At 44.3% G+C, this 13,514-nt stretch overlaps 1 long non-coding RNA gene across 1 annotated transcript in view; it reads right to left on the bottom strand.

Moving 5' to 3' along the window:
* Nucleotides 1–4,592: 4,592 nt before the first annotated feature.
* LOC138582205 (uncharacterized) overlaps nt 4,593–13,514 on the bottom strand; it is a 57,734-nt gene continuing 48,812 nt past the window's right edge. Inside the window, exon 4 of the long non-coding RNA XR_011304978.1 lies at nt 4,593–5,056. This is a non-coding gene — a long non-coding RNA (uncharacterized lncRNA). The remainder of the gene's footprint in view (nt 5,057–13,514) is intronic.

The raw sequence follows: 13,514 nt of genomic DNA, 5'->3' as shown, positions 1-13,514 counted from the left end.
GCCTTAGGATGTTGCCCGGCTCCAGTAAGTATGTACATAAATACCCACTAACCCTCACAGCCTGCAAGAGGAGCAATGCATAAACTTGCAGCACATCTCGAGAAATGTTGCTGTAATAAGATCAAATAACAGCAACGTTTAATATGTCAACATTGTAAAGCCCTGCTGTTAGTGATAATGCTCCGGCAGACCCCAAAGAGCCCCTTGGAGATCTATTTCCCTGAACCCGCACAAGGACCATGCTTCCATAGCAAGGCTCTTCAGCGACCAGTGGCAGGATTATTTACGAACATAATTTTGGGAGTCTGCCAAGGTGCCGCTCTGTTTAATAGGACTCACAAGTGGGTGAATCGTTCTGTCTCCTTTTATTTGTTTTGCATGAGTAATGATGGGACTTGCTTTTGTCGCACACCAGAATTACGTGGCATGGTTCACCAAGAACAGGTTGAGAGGGAGTGGCATATACAGACAGTGGTTCATAGGCCTGGGGGTGAGGGGATCTCCCAATACCCTGTAGAATAGCATGATGGAAGGAAAAAGGAATGTATCGCTCTGCCTTTGGGTGTGAGAAAGCAGTATGTAGAGTCAAAGAGAAAGGTTGATGGGAATCAAAACCAATGAGTTATGGAGAGACCAAATTATCAAGTTGGGGGTGGGGGGATACGCTTTGTCAGGTTGAAGAGATCAACCAACAACTCTGAGAAAATGAGGCCAACTGACCACTGTAGGAGGAAGGGGAGCAGAGCACTAAGGAAGGAGAGGGAGATCAAAGAAACACTGTGGGAGAATATTTACAAACTCTGGAAGCAGGGAGATGAGACCACAGAATCACTGCAGCCGGAGGGCGAATGTCAAGGGGTAACTAAGACAGAAGATCAAAGGACCACAGAAGCAGGTGGTGAGGAGGTGTATGGGGCAATGAGAGAGACTGGCACGTCTCCAAGAAAAGGAAATGTTACTCACTGTACTGACCACTATAGCCATAGTCCCCTTCCCGCCATACTATGCGGGCGCCCCCGACACCGGGGAAAATAAGAGATGAACATACATTTCAGGAGATGCTGGCCAGGTAATTTGCTTGTAAGATTTCACAAGGGATAGAGTTAACTGGTTTGTGGTCTTAAAAATGGACAGCGTTTTTGTGGAGAGCCAAATAATTTGTGTGGTTCTAATTCAGAGGATTATGCAACCATGATCATTGACGCTGGCCTTCCTGCTTAAAGAGTTCAGTTCAAATGGAAAAACGTCCAGGGCAGTTAAGCGGGAGATTGCTATTAAAATCACCTCAGGGTTCCCACAGCTGAATGTAAGTGAGGTGAATTTATGTGGCGCGCAGAAGCTATGTGGCCTGTTTCCATCTCACATCACACCCCAGTTATTACATTGGAGGAACGATCCAGTGGCACATGCTTTGGCTACATTGGTGCAGGGCTGGGAAGTTGCTCATCCTTGTCACAACGTCCCTCTCGAAATAGTGTGCAACAGTGCAAGCATGCAATCATGGACGCAGAACTTGGATTTACACCGTACAAACAATTTGGGACATGCAAAAACGGCGGCAAGGCATGGCTCAAGGTATTGCAATAGCATGTGCATACATATTATTAGGAGGCAATTGACCCAGGACCTGATTAAATGAGAAGTGACACCCACCAGACCAAAAAAGTGGGGAATGGAAGATTTTGGATTAATAATCAAGACTGGCATTGTGTTGTGGGGAATAGACAAACATTAACTGTTCACTTCTGGGGCATTGTTCCAATAGGAGCAATTGGGAGACTATGTTTGGAAGGGCATAGCTTGGAGCATAGTGCTTAGGGAAGTCTCTCAATGTATATATCTTGTGGCAGCGACTTCTGAATGTTGGCGATGATAGCCATTCTGATAGCAGCAAAAAATATCCTCCACAGATAATCGCGTTCTCCATTGGTGCGGGGAAGAGATGTTGTTGAATATGATCGACAACTGGAATGAGGGTTGGACACATGCATGGAAGTAGTCTAATTAAGAAGGTCCTGCACTAGAGGCAGACAGGAACTTTTATGTGCAACCCCAGCAAGTGTGGGAGCTTACTCAGCATTGTGGTGCTGAGGCCTGGTGCACACTGCCCTGGCAAGGGTATCAGCGCTGCAGTGGAATACAGGTCTTTCAGAGGCTGTACGGATGAGCACCAGCGTGAGCTTGACGCTCTCATTCTCATGCCCCAAGTGTACCTCCTTCGTGCCTCAGTGCTTGTGCAGGCATACGCTAGCCCCACCCCGCACTCGGGAGGGTCTCGCATCACACAGCGTCTGACGCAGGGGTCATCCTGAGTACAAGCAAGGTCACCACACTGGCTTTTTGGTTTGTCTGCTGCCGTCATGTTGAGGATATGGGGCTTGTAATGATCAAACAAAGCGTTGAGGATTGTCGAAGTGTACCTCGTATAGAGGAAATTGCAGATGCATGGAACATGGTCAGGGACATGACCCTGTTAAACGGAGAGCGGCTACAAGCCCTAAGCCCCTGTGTGTGCCATGAAGGGGTTTACAGTACCACTTTCTATCACGCTATACCTTCCAGTACTGGTTCAGAACAGAATTCTTTTCTGTCTTTTACAGGACCATAAGACCCAGCTTGCATTGCAATGGTGGTCAAACAACCAGACGAACAGCAAAGCAAAAACGCTGCAACTAACAAACTAGGAATCTTCCCCACATCCAGACAGAGTCCAGCCCCCCAGAAAGACCACTAACTCAAAAGGAACATACAAGCCCACAGGGGGATGGGAGGAGAGCAGAATTATGAAACACACAGTATATAAGTGTAATGAGTAATTTGTAGGTTGTAAGGGTGAGGTCTGAACTTCATAAACCCCTCAACTTAGTCATTCTCCGAGGGGCGATACAGGGCTGTTTGAACAAAGTAGAGGTAGTCTTTCGTCAAACTGGATACTAGTTGCACTCATTGTCAGTCACTAGTTTCTTTGGGATCCCTTGCATGTATAACGTTTCCTGCAAGACGTTAATCGCTGTGGTTGCGGTCAATGTTGGACATGAATGAGCATCAGCTCAATTCCATTTCGAGTGGTAGTCAATCAGGACAACCCCATATCAGTATAGACGTATTTACAATTAGGCCGACTATGCACAGGCTTAGGGTAGCAGATTGCAAAGAGGAGCAGCATTTTATTGCAGTTTATTTTCAAAGTACTGGTTGTCATTTTTTAAATATAAAGCCTATTGTGTTTCTCCGAGTCTGGTTGATCCACAACACTGCAAGTAATATTGAGCTTTTAGCAGTCATTCCACTCTGACAGCTAAAGCTTTTGATGGCCAAACTTGTGTATATGCTTGATATTTACAAACGTTTTATTGTTAGGGTGACTAAGAAATGCGTACCAAATGCAGCATGCTTTAAGTATTGGGTGATTCAGCCATACAACTCTCACAGACATATATGACAGATATAAAGCTCTTTGGTCATTCTTATCTTACCAAAAGGCTCTTTAATATGCATAACAGCCAACAACCTCATTGGTTCATTTTATTTGGAGTTTTTTCTAATCAATACACACATACACTGTGTTAAACAATCACTTTTATATTCAAATACACAACATGGTATTTTTTAAACTGTTGCAAAAATGAGGGTTTTCCCTTCAGAAAATTGAAGGTTAAAAATGATGCATCATTTTACAATATTAAATGCATGCCTATGCTTAGGTCAAGTCCAGAGTACCCACAGGTGGCACTAAAATGATGTTCAGAAGCAAGCACTTTTTTCCCTTCCTCGTCCCACATTTCAGAGGTCTGTGAGCACCCAAAAGGTGAAAGCATGAAATAGAACATAGAGAAGTTAAAATGACGAAGAGAGAATCTGGATGCGCATAGAAGGGTGAGAACAAAAACTGTGTGCAAAAGCTACACACTGTTTCACAGCTGTAAAGGTGTCCCGCTAAGATATCCATTCAGCCATCTTTACAGAATCTGCTCAGTGCTAAGCAGGCAAATGGCATTCCTGCTGGGTTTATCATGGGTCTTTGATGACATTCTGCTGCACACTCAGTACTACCAGGAGAACCAACTGCAAAGTATGTCACACAATGCATAACTGTGATGTTTATAAGTAATCTTTACATTAATTATATTTCAAATACAAGGTAACACTTTTACTGTGAAACAGTACTTCACACGATAGCAGGACATTTATGTCTATAGCCACAAATCTCAAAATGTTCCTATGTGTTGTACAGTCCACCCAACCCTACGGAGTTAACAAACATTTTAAATGACCTTAAATGCAAGGTTAAACCACACCCAAAAAGGTAATATTGTGCTGGAGCGCCCGATCCATTGCACAATTTTACTCTTGGAGTGTTGGGTATTTTGAACAATTGCGCAAAAATCAATGATGTAAACAGTATGTACCACTCCATTTGTTATAAAAGGTGCCTGAATTGTGCAGCTTCGAGGAATGCTGTGGCTTCCCACACATGAATGTTCAGGGTCGCTGTCACTACTTGGGTTTTGTTACAAAGCACACTGAGACTCAAGGAAAGTTGTACATGGTTCTTTATTTTATTTCTTAATGGTTACTTAGAAGTAGTCCATCATGCTGGTAGTAGGGCAGTGGTTACCTCACTGCTGCCCAGTGTCCCAGTTCGCCTATGGTGGTCCCCTACTTGTAATGTTCCGGCCCAAACTGTCCCGGTTGTGAACAAATCCTGTGGTGGCGGCGCTCCGCTTAAGAGTTCACCCTTTCCTCCTCACCCCAACCCCTTTTCTCTTCGGCAAACTCACCCAATCCCGTGTGGGCAGCGTTCCGTGTGGCCCTGGCCCCCTGACTTCTCAATGACCACTGCAATTTTTGGCAGGTTCACCTGCTCCCTCATTGGTGGCGTTCCACGTGGTAACCCTGGTCTTCCGCTGTCACCTGTGTCCGTTCACGTTGGCCCTCCGGTACCGGTTTCCTGGGCCAGCTAATAAGCCCAGACGAACGCCTCTTCCGTCCCATGACCTGCAGTCTCCTCTGTCCCTCGTGGCACGACCTCTACCTCCTTGCGGGCCTCTTCCTCCTTTAAAAAAAAAGACAGCCAATTTATTAACCCAACTCCGCCTCTCTCAGCATCCCCACATCCTCGCTCACACCTGACAGTCCTTCACTCTCGTAAACGTCGTGCACACCCTGATTAACCCCTTCCTGTCCTGCATGCCGCAGACTGTGCTCCCTCGGTTTTCACTGTCACTTCCTCACAGTCGCCCTTATCCATTACTCCACCATGAAAATGCACAGCCAAAAGATTCCAAGAACCTTCTCCAACTGTCTTTACTGAGGTGGTAATGCCCAGGCAGAGTTTACACACTTCACTTGTGATTTTTGCCATGTTTTAATGGTGTTCCAACGAAAGGGATTGGAGGTACATCGGCTGCAGCAGGTAACTTGCCTTATTTCCATTTTGCTGCCTACTAACACCAAAGCTGTAACCACAGAAGGGTGTTGAGTTCTTGTTATTCAACATTCTAATAAGGTATGCCTTTACCACTTGCATATATTTCATATATAAACTTTACCATTTGACAAGACAGGATGTAGAAATGTAGTTATGTTGCATTAATATTACAGACCAGTCTAGGTGCTTCTCACAGAGTGACAGCAGGCAATTTGTGAGAGAAGCAAAAACAAAGAGGTGATAGCTGGAAGGTTTAGAATGAATCTTAACCTCTGGCATTGCTCTGGGCAACCCGCCAGACCATTGTTCTTCACCAAGCCATTAGAGAAGGGAAAAGACCATATGTAAATCAGGCTTGGGCCCACCCGATAAGAGGCAGTCCAGCCCGAACTGTTAGGTCACATCCCTTCTGCACAAGACCACAAGCCTCCCCAGACATGTTTCGGTAGTGACTGAGGATGCTCTTTTAAAGAAACTTGTTATCAGCAAGCACCCCAAGCCTCCCTCTCCATGTTGAGTTGGGTTGGAAAGAAATTGCTTTTACTGTTTTTATAAAACCTATACTTTATTTGGTAAAGATCTGCTGTTCCCCAGCCCCTACAGAACAGAAGAAGACTAGGGTTGGTGTTTTAATGTCGCAAGACGCAGCCACTCTGCCTTGGATGCAAGGACTTCTAGATATGGCTCTAGATTATTTCTGGATTAGTCAATTTACAATAACTGAGGAAACTACAAAAACACAAACATTGTCCAGAGACTGGAAGAAATAATGGAAAATTTGCCCAAAAATATGAGCTCAAAATACCAAATCGGTTTTGAACGTCAATGATGAGGTCCAACAAGGCTGAAACATGTCTGGGGATGCTTGTGGTCTCGTGTAGAAGGGATGTATGACTTAGCAGTTCATGCTGGACTGCCCCTTTTGGGGTGGGACCAAGCCTGATTTGCATATGGTCTTCCCCTTCTGTAATGGCTTTTGGCAGGCAAAGAACAATGGTCTGGAGGGTTGCCCAGAGCAATGCCAGAGGTTAGTATTCATTCTAAACCTTCGAGCCATCACCTCTTTGTTTTTAATTTGTGAGAGAACCCAGATATTAGCATTGAAACCAAAATTCCTCATTCCAACCTTCTCTCACTTGTGTCAGAACAGGTTATACAGAACAGTGCAGTGCGCGTGGTGTTGGGAATTTCTTGGAGAGACCATGTCTCTGAGGCTAGACGTTGGCTGCATTTGCTCCCAGTGGAGTCAAGGATTCTATTTCCTCTACACGAGAACTCGGAGATCCAGTAATACAGACCAGTTGATGAACCCTAGATGCAGGACTATCAAAGCCACAAAGGGGCTTTTCAGAACGCAGCCCCCAGAGCTTGGAACAGTCTGCCTCTGGAACTCAGGAGTATAAGTTCTACCGACATTTTTCAAAAGAAACTCAAAACTCTTATTTGGTTAATCTTCTGATTTTCATTCCACTTAGTTGGGTGGTATTTTAGGATTCTGAATTGTGCGTTTGTCTCTTTCTGTTGTTGCGCCCTCAAGCCTATGGGTCCATGGATTGCGCATTACAAATCTTTAAAGTAAAAGTAAAGTAAGTGTCAGTTGGCAGACAGCTTATGCTCATATCGCTTCCTCTAAAAGATTGTTTTCAGACCTAAACGAAAGTAGACAATTAGCCATAACAATTACCTCTAGTGCACTGAACTGTAGAACACACTGCCTTCTCCAAATCTTGGGCAGCATTGAGCTAAAAACACTCTTTCAACTAACATAACATAGAAGATGACAGGCATGAATTAATAGAGAGGAAGCAATAACTTTGTAATCCCTGCAACCGTTAAAAACGTCCTGTATTATGGGGACAAAATGGAGCGAAGGGTGGAGTTTGGACAACGCAGACAGAGTTTGTTGAAGGGACAGAATCTAGTTAAGGTTTAGAGTCTGGAAGATGTTGAGTAAAGTTGGGGGGGCGTATGTACTTATTTGGGCCTAGGGCAGCAGGAAGCCTAAATAGGCCACTGTGTATCAGTGCTTCTCACACATATATCTCACTACCTCCCATTTCGAAAATGACTAAAAACCTTACTGTGTGAATAATTTCCTTCACCCACTGTTACTTTGACCGTCCCTGCCCCTACTTGGTTGGTTAGCCCACGTTTTAGCTTTTATGTTGTCCTGTTTCATGAAGTCCTTGTGTTGGTGTGCGCCTTGATGCCTGTGGGCTCTGGCACTATATAAATAAATAAACAAATAAATAAATATTGTCTATGGGGCAGATGAAAACAATTCTACCTTTTCCAATGGGCAGGGACCTCTACACATGAAGGTACCTGTACACACGAGGAGAGCTTGTCTTGGATCATACATCACTGGTTCACCTACTCAGCCCCGGAGGCACACCAAGTCCAGCAGGATACATCGCAAAACTACAAGGGTACACTTTCAAGGTGCAGCACATGGCAAGCGGATTGCATATCCTGGCGACCACACCAGCAGGCAGGGACCTCTACACATGAAGGTACCTGTACACACGAGGAGAGCTTGTCTTGTATGAAACCCTTTATTTCTCTCAAGATATCCATGGAAGTTCTTGACTATTCTGGTGACGTACTGGTCCATTGGAGGTCACCAGTATGCTTCCCTAATCCTTTTTTTTTTCTGCGAGCACTAAACTAGGTGCCCTGTGGGTCTTTGGTCTATTAAATTTCAGTACATTGATGTGGGTGGATTTATCTTGTCATTGTGAAATAGCATGTTGTTCCTTACAGTAAGTTCAGGGCCCACTTGACAGTATGAACGTAGGCTCATAGAAAGAGATCTCACGTTTAGCCATGCCTTTATACTATAGTGTCTTATGTTATTGCACTCCCAACATTCTATTTCTTGCAGGCACTAGGACTCTTCATCAATGGGTGCAGAACTCTCTTCGTTCACGTCTTGAAGTGTTGCTACTGTGCTTTTATCTTTCAGCAAAGGTGCCTGCTGGGGCTGTTGGGTGTGGTCGCCATGATATGCAATCCGCTTGCCATTCTTCCTTCCATATGAGCATCTGCTGCACCTTGAAAGTGTACCCTTGTAGTTTTGCGATGTATCCTGCTGGACTTGGTGTGCCTCCGGGGCTGAGTAGGTGAACCAGTGATGCATGATATTCGGCCATCAACGCACATGCCAACATGTTCTGCTCAATTACAGAGTAGTTTTGGAGGGTCGGTTTTCTCAGAGAATGTTGGTACAAACTTGCTATCTCTGCAAAAACGAAGAGGATCTGAGTTCTTCCTTATTCTTTGGTCAATCGCTATGGCTCTGGGGAGGTATGGCTTTGGTCTGATCCCTTCTTCCGATATAGAGTAGCCTAAGTACCTACTGTGTTGGTGCAGAAGTCACACTTCTCTTTTTTTTAAGCACACTCCTGCAGATTTCAGTCTTTGTGTTAATTGATTGAGTGTGATGTTGTGGCTCTCTATGGACTTTCCATACACACATCTCTTTTTGGAAATATGCAATGTTGGGTATGTGCTGTAAAATAAAGGGTCAATTGTTCTTTGGACCACAGATGCCACACAGCAGAGCCGAAATGGCATTAAGCTATTTTATCCTAACAAGTCCTAAATGGCCTGATGAGGGTTGTAAGGGCTTCAGAGGGGTTGTGAAGTTTCACCTGGTGATAGGTGAAACATATCTAGCTTTGCGAAGACTCTGGCACCTCTCAAAATTAAAATGAGCTCAGAGATACTGGGTAGGGGGAAAGCCATAAATCACTACTTCTTAGTTGATGCTGCCCAGATGCAGAAGCACATTTGTGACAGGTTTCTATGTCACAGACATGTAACTTCTACAGCAGCTTCAACGTTTCCCTCCACTAATAGTTTTTGTAAGTGCTTCTTTTGTTTTGGCTGGCCCTTTAAGTTTAATCGGAATTGCTCCCTGTCTCACTTTCATTTGTTTATGATATACTTTGCTCCAACCAAGGGAATCGATTTGTTTCTTTCAAGGATGTCCACCATTGGCTCTTTTGTTCCAAGACTTGCTCTCCACTGCTGCGGCCCAGTTTTGTATCTAGCGTTTCTAAATCGTACCATCCCAAGGTGGCTGTACCATGCTCTGAAAGGTATATTTTTATCTGAGTTGATCGTCCCTCGTAATGTATACAACACTGTTTATAGTCTAATAGCTTTACTCTTGATCCACCATTTGCTGTCAGTTTTATGTACACTTTCTTCACTTGTACCATGTGTTGGTAGTCCATCTTTTTGTTAGTTTATAGCAGGATGACGGTGAGGTCAATCCCAAGTCAGCCATCAATTTGACTTTGCTTTCCTCTTCTCTTACTGTGCAGTGTGTTTGGGTTTTCTTCTTTCCCTCGCTGGTCTGAACACAGTGTATTGTGATCGTCCCACTGTTCAGTGAGCTGCTACTTCTCTGCAGTGCGCCTGCTGACATACCTTTGAAAAATGTAATTTTTTCCATGGACAGCACAGTCTTTGGGCCCGATGCATAGAAAATGAGTATATATCCCACAAAGTCCCTTGCGCCGAAAACGACTATGCGCATCCCTGCGCGCACAATATTCTTTGTGCGCTCTGCGTATTCATCGAATCTTATCAGCAAAGTATCCCTATGCGCAGTAGCAGCCGGAACGCCCACGACACGCACCCATGCAAGGCATATCCAGCCACGTATACCAACTTTTGTGCCCTACTCGATTACAAAGTAATGCACCCCGGCAATATTGCGGTCCGTCCCCCCTCAATCAAGGCAGCACTCTGGTGAATCTGCATACTGTCTCCATAACTCCTAACTGCATCCTGAAAAAATGTGTTGCATGTCAGGTAAATAAGTCGGCATTCAGTGAATCTGCGTATGAACCCCTGTAAATGATGGCTGCACCCCTCTAATCTGCATACGCGCACCACTAACTTCAACTAATACCTCAACTACGTGCTGTCACCCCTAAATTGCTATGTGAACCCTACCTCTGCGTGTTGGATCCTAAGTGCAACTTTTCCCGACATGAGGTTGCATGTTGGGTTCCATGAATTCGGTTTGGTCTGCGCTTGACTAGCCGTGCAATTCCACTGCGTGGCCTGTCCGTTAACACGCCCACATTCTTCCTCATTTTGCTGAGAAAGTGGGGAATATACATGTCGCGCCACCTATTTATTTCGCTGTGTAGGCCCGTCCCACACTTTGCGTGGGGTGCCCCCCGCAAAGTGCAAAACTGCATGCAAAGCCATGATGGGCCTATTTCTACTTCTACTTATAAAGCACCAAAGCCCTCAGGCATCCAGGTCCTGAAGCAGGTAGAGAAAAAAAAACAGATACAAAGATTTAAAAGATTCCCTAAAGCAAATAGCCTGGTCTTAAGTAGCTTCCTAAAGATGGAGTGATTTTCTTCTTTCCGGAGTGATTCAGGAAGATCATTCCATGCCTCTGCCACCTGAACTGGGAAGGAGTGACCATTACCCCAAGCTCTTCTAAATCGATTGACCTTCAGTGTACATGCTTTTGCTAAGCAAAGGTTCCTCGTGGGGTGGTAGATCCCTTTGAGATATTGGGGAGCCGACCCGAAAATGCACATGTGTCCCAAGGTCAGTCAGCATCATAAAGTGCACTCTGGCTGCCACTGGAAGCCAATTCAGCTCCCTCTAGGCCGCTGTCCCTGGTTCTCTCAGAGCCATGTGATGAACTATACGTACTGCTTAATTTTGTACTTTCTGTACTTTGCTGCGCAGAGTCCCTACAAGGTCCCATAAAGGCACACAAAGTCAGTTCCATGAATCGAGGACATGAGATTTGCATGCTGATTAGTGCACAACGTCACTATTTAGCGCGCAGAAAATTCCATAAATCAGGCTCTTTGTTTTTACGGAACACCTGGCATTTCATCCTTGGTGATCTGTGCTTCTGCAGCGATGATGTGGTTGTTTGTGATTGTATCTGGTCTCCTCTTGCCTGTTTCTGGGGTCCAGGTTCCTCTTCTTGTGCATGCTAGATCGTGTTAAGTTGACAGCATGTATTTCTGAACTAGTGCTCTTCACAGCCATTTCTTTTTCTTCTGGAAGTATCTTGAATCAATCTAGTGATCTGAAGTGCTCTATTCAGGGCCAGGTCCTTTTCTTGTACACATCTTTCTTGTGTTTTACTGTTTTTGTATGGGATAGCAGCCCATCTCTTATGATGTCTTTAGTATATGCTGAAAAGCTGCATGTGGCTGCAAGTTCTCTCGGTATGATGATGTAGTCACCTGCAGGCCCACCTGGTTTTCATGTCAGAGTGTAAAATTGGATCAGCTGTGATACCACATTTTCTTTGTTATGAAATCTTTTTGACAATCTCCTCACCGCTTCTTTGAGGTAGTCATCTTCGGCTGGTGCAGGCAACACAGGTTTGACTCGTGGGCCATTGAATATTCTTTGCTCCTGTGGGATGTCTCAACCCACTGGTCCAGACCCTGCAACATTACTGTGCATTGCTTGCAGCAGAAACATCGGAATGGCCACCAGAAAGCATGCTGCTCGCTACAAATCACCCAAAATTGCGCAGTAGAAATCTGAAAAATAGGTCGCCATCCACTTTTGCCTATCTTAGTGAGCACAGGAGATCACTGCCAAAACCCACCGTTGGGCCACCCACAAAGTAGCCTGATATCACTTGAAAAAAGCAATGCTGATTGCCAAAAAGAAACACAGAGCTGTTTGGAAATCCGTTTTCTTGATTGTCAAAAAAAGTGGAAAAATCATGGCTCACAAACCACCCAAAAAGATCCAACGTCCTTGTTGGGTGGTGAACATCATTCTACCTCAAGAATCCACATACATATAATGTCCGCAGAAGTATATGTTATCTGAACAAAATCCACTTTTGAGGATTGCTTGCTGGAAGAAACCTGTCAAAAATGGGTGTAATACCGTTACTCACCTATGTCAGAAGCCGGCGATTTAAAACATATCTTGTGTAAAGTTGAACATTGAACTCAAACTATGCCAAAGAAAGACTTGCTATCAGAGGCCTAAGAGGTGGATGCAATTCAAAACTATATTCTGAAAAGGCTTGAAGTAAGAAATTGGTTGATGTATTTGTGAAAAATTTTAGTTATATTTTAAGACAAGACAATTTTAGACAATGGGTTTAAGAGTTAAAGTTTCCCACACTGTGCTTCAAACACATCCCACACCTTCTCCCTGAACAAAGGAAACTTCCCCCTGCCCTTGGCTAAGATAATGGCAGGCTGGTATGAAAAGGAACTAGGAGGGGCACCCTTGCCTGTTGCTCTCAGTGCAGACAATGGAGTCGTTGAGCTGAATAGGAATGCTAATTCAGGTGTGGCTGACAACAAACTGCTCTGGCAGGAACAAAGCCATGTGACCCTCTGATTCATCCCAGTGCTGGAGGCGGTCCAGACTGAAAATATGGATTTGACATTGGATTAAATATATGTTTAAGGAAAATACTTCTAAAATATTGTACCGAACTGACAAAAATATGAAACTTAGATATTGTTAAAATGAAAAATTCGTTCACAGTTTAAGACTAAATTGGAATCTGTGCGATGTTCTGAGACTGAACCCTGGAATGTATTCATATTGTAGCCATTGGGTTTATGTTAGGAACATGGAACATGGAACATTACAGAAATGTGCCCAGATGGGATGTGTATGCATGTATAAAAATTGGTGCAGAACTAACATTGAGAAAACCACCAAAAGTGCGAAAAAGTTGTCATTTACGAACCAAAGCCCGTAGGAACATGGGACTTTAACAGAGAGGTGCCTTAATTAATCTGTGATGTGTATATGTAATATTAACAAGTTGTGCATATTGTAAATATGTTTTAATGAAAAATAAGATATACTGTACAGACACAAAGGGGAGGGTTTTTCCCTAAACCATAAACATGACACATGATGACACTGGATGACACACTGCTCCTTTCTCAAATCAGGGGACAGGAAATTCTCTGACCTATCAGATCCTTAGAGGGTTGGGCATAGATAATCAGCCTCCCCACCCACTTTGGAAATAGATAAATAGGGACTGCTGAGGACAGGCAGACACACACTTTTCCACTCCTCAACTGATTTCTTGGCG

This window comes from Ambystoma mexicanum, chromosome 3q (assembly GCF_040938575.1).
Source record: "Ambystoma mexicanum isolate Mex_15411 chromosome 3q, UKY_AmexF1_1, whole genome shotgun sequence".
Classification (NCBI taxonomy): domain Eukaryota; kingdom Metazoa; phylum Chordata; class Amphibia; order Caudata; family Ambystomatidae; genus Ambystoma; species Ambystoma mexicanum.
The sequence above is the reverse complement of the archived record's forward strand: the minus strand, read 5'-3'. Positions and strand labels throughout refer to the sequence as shown.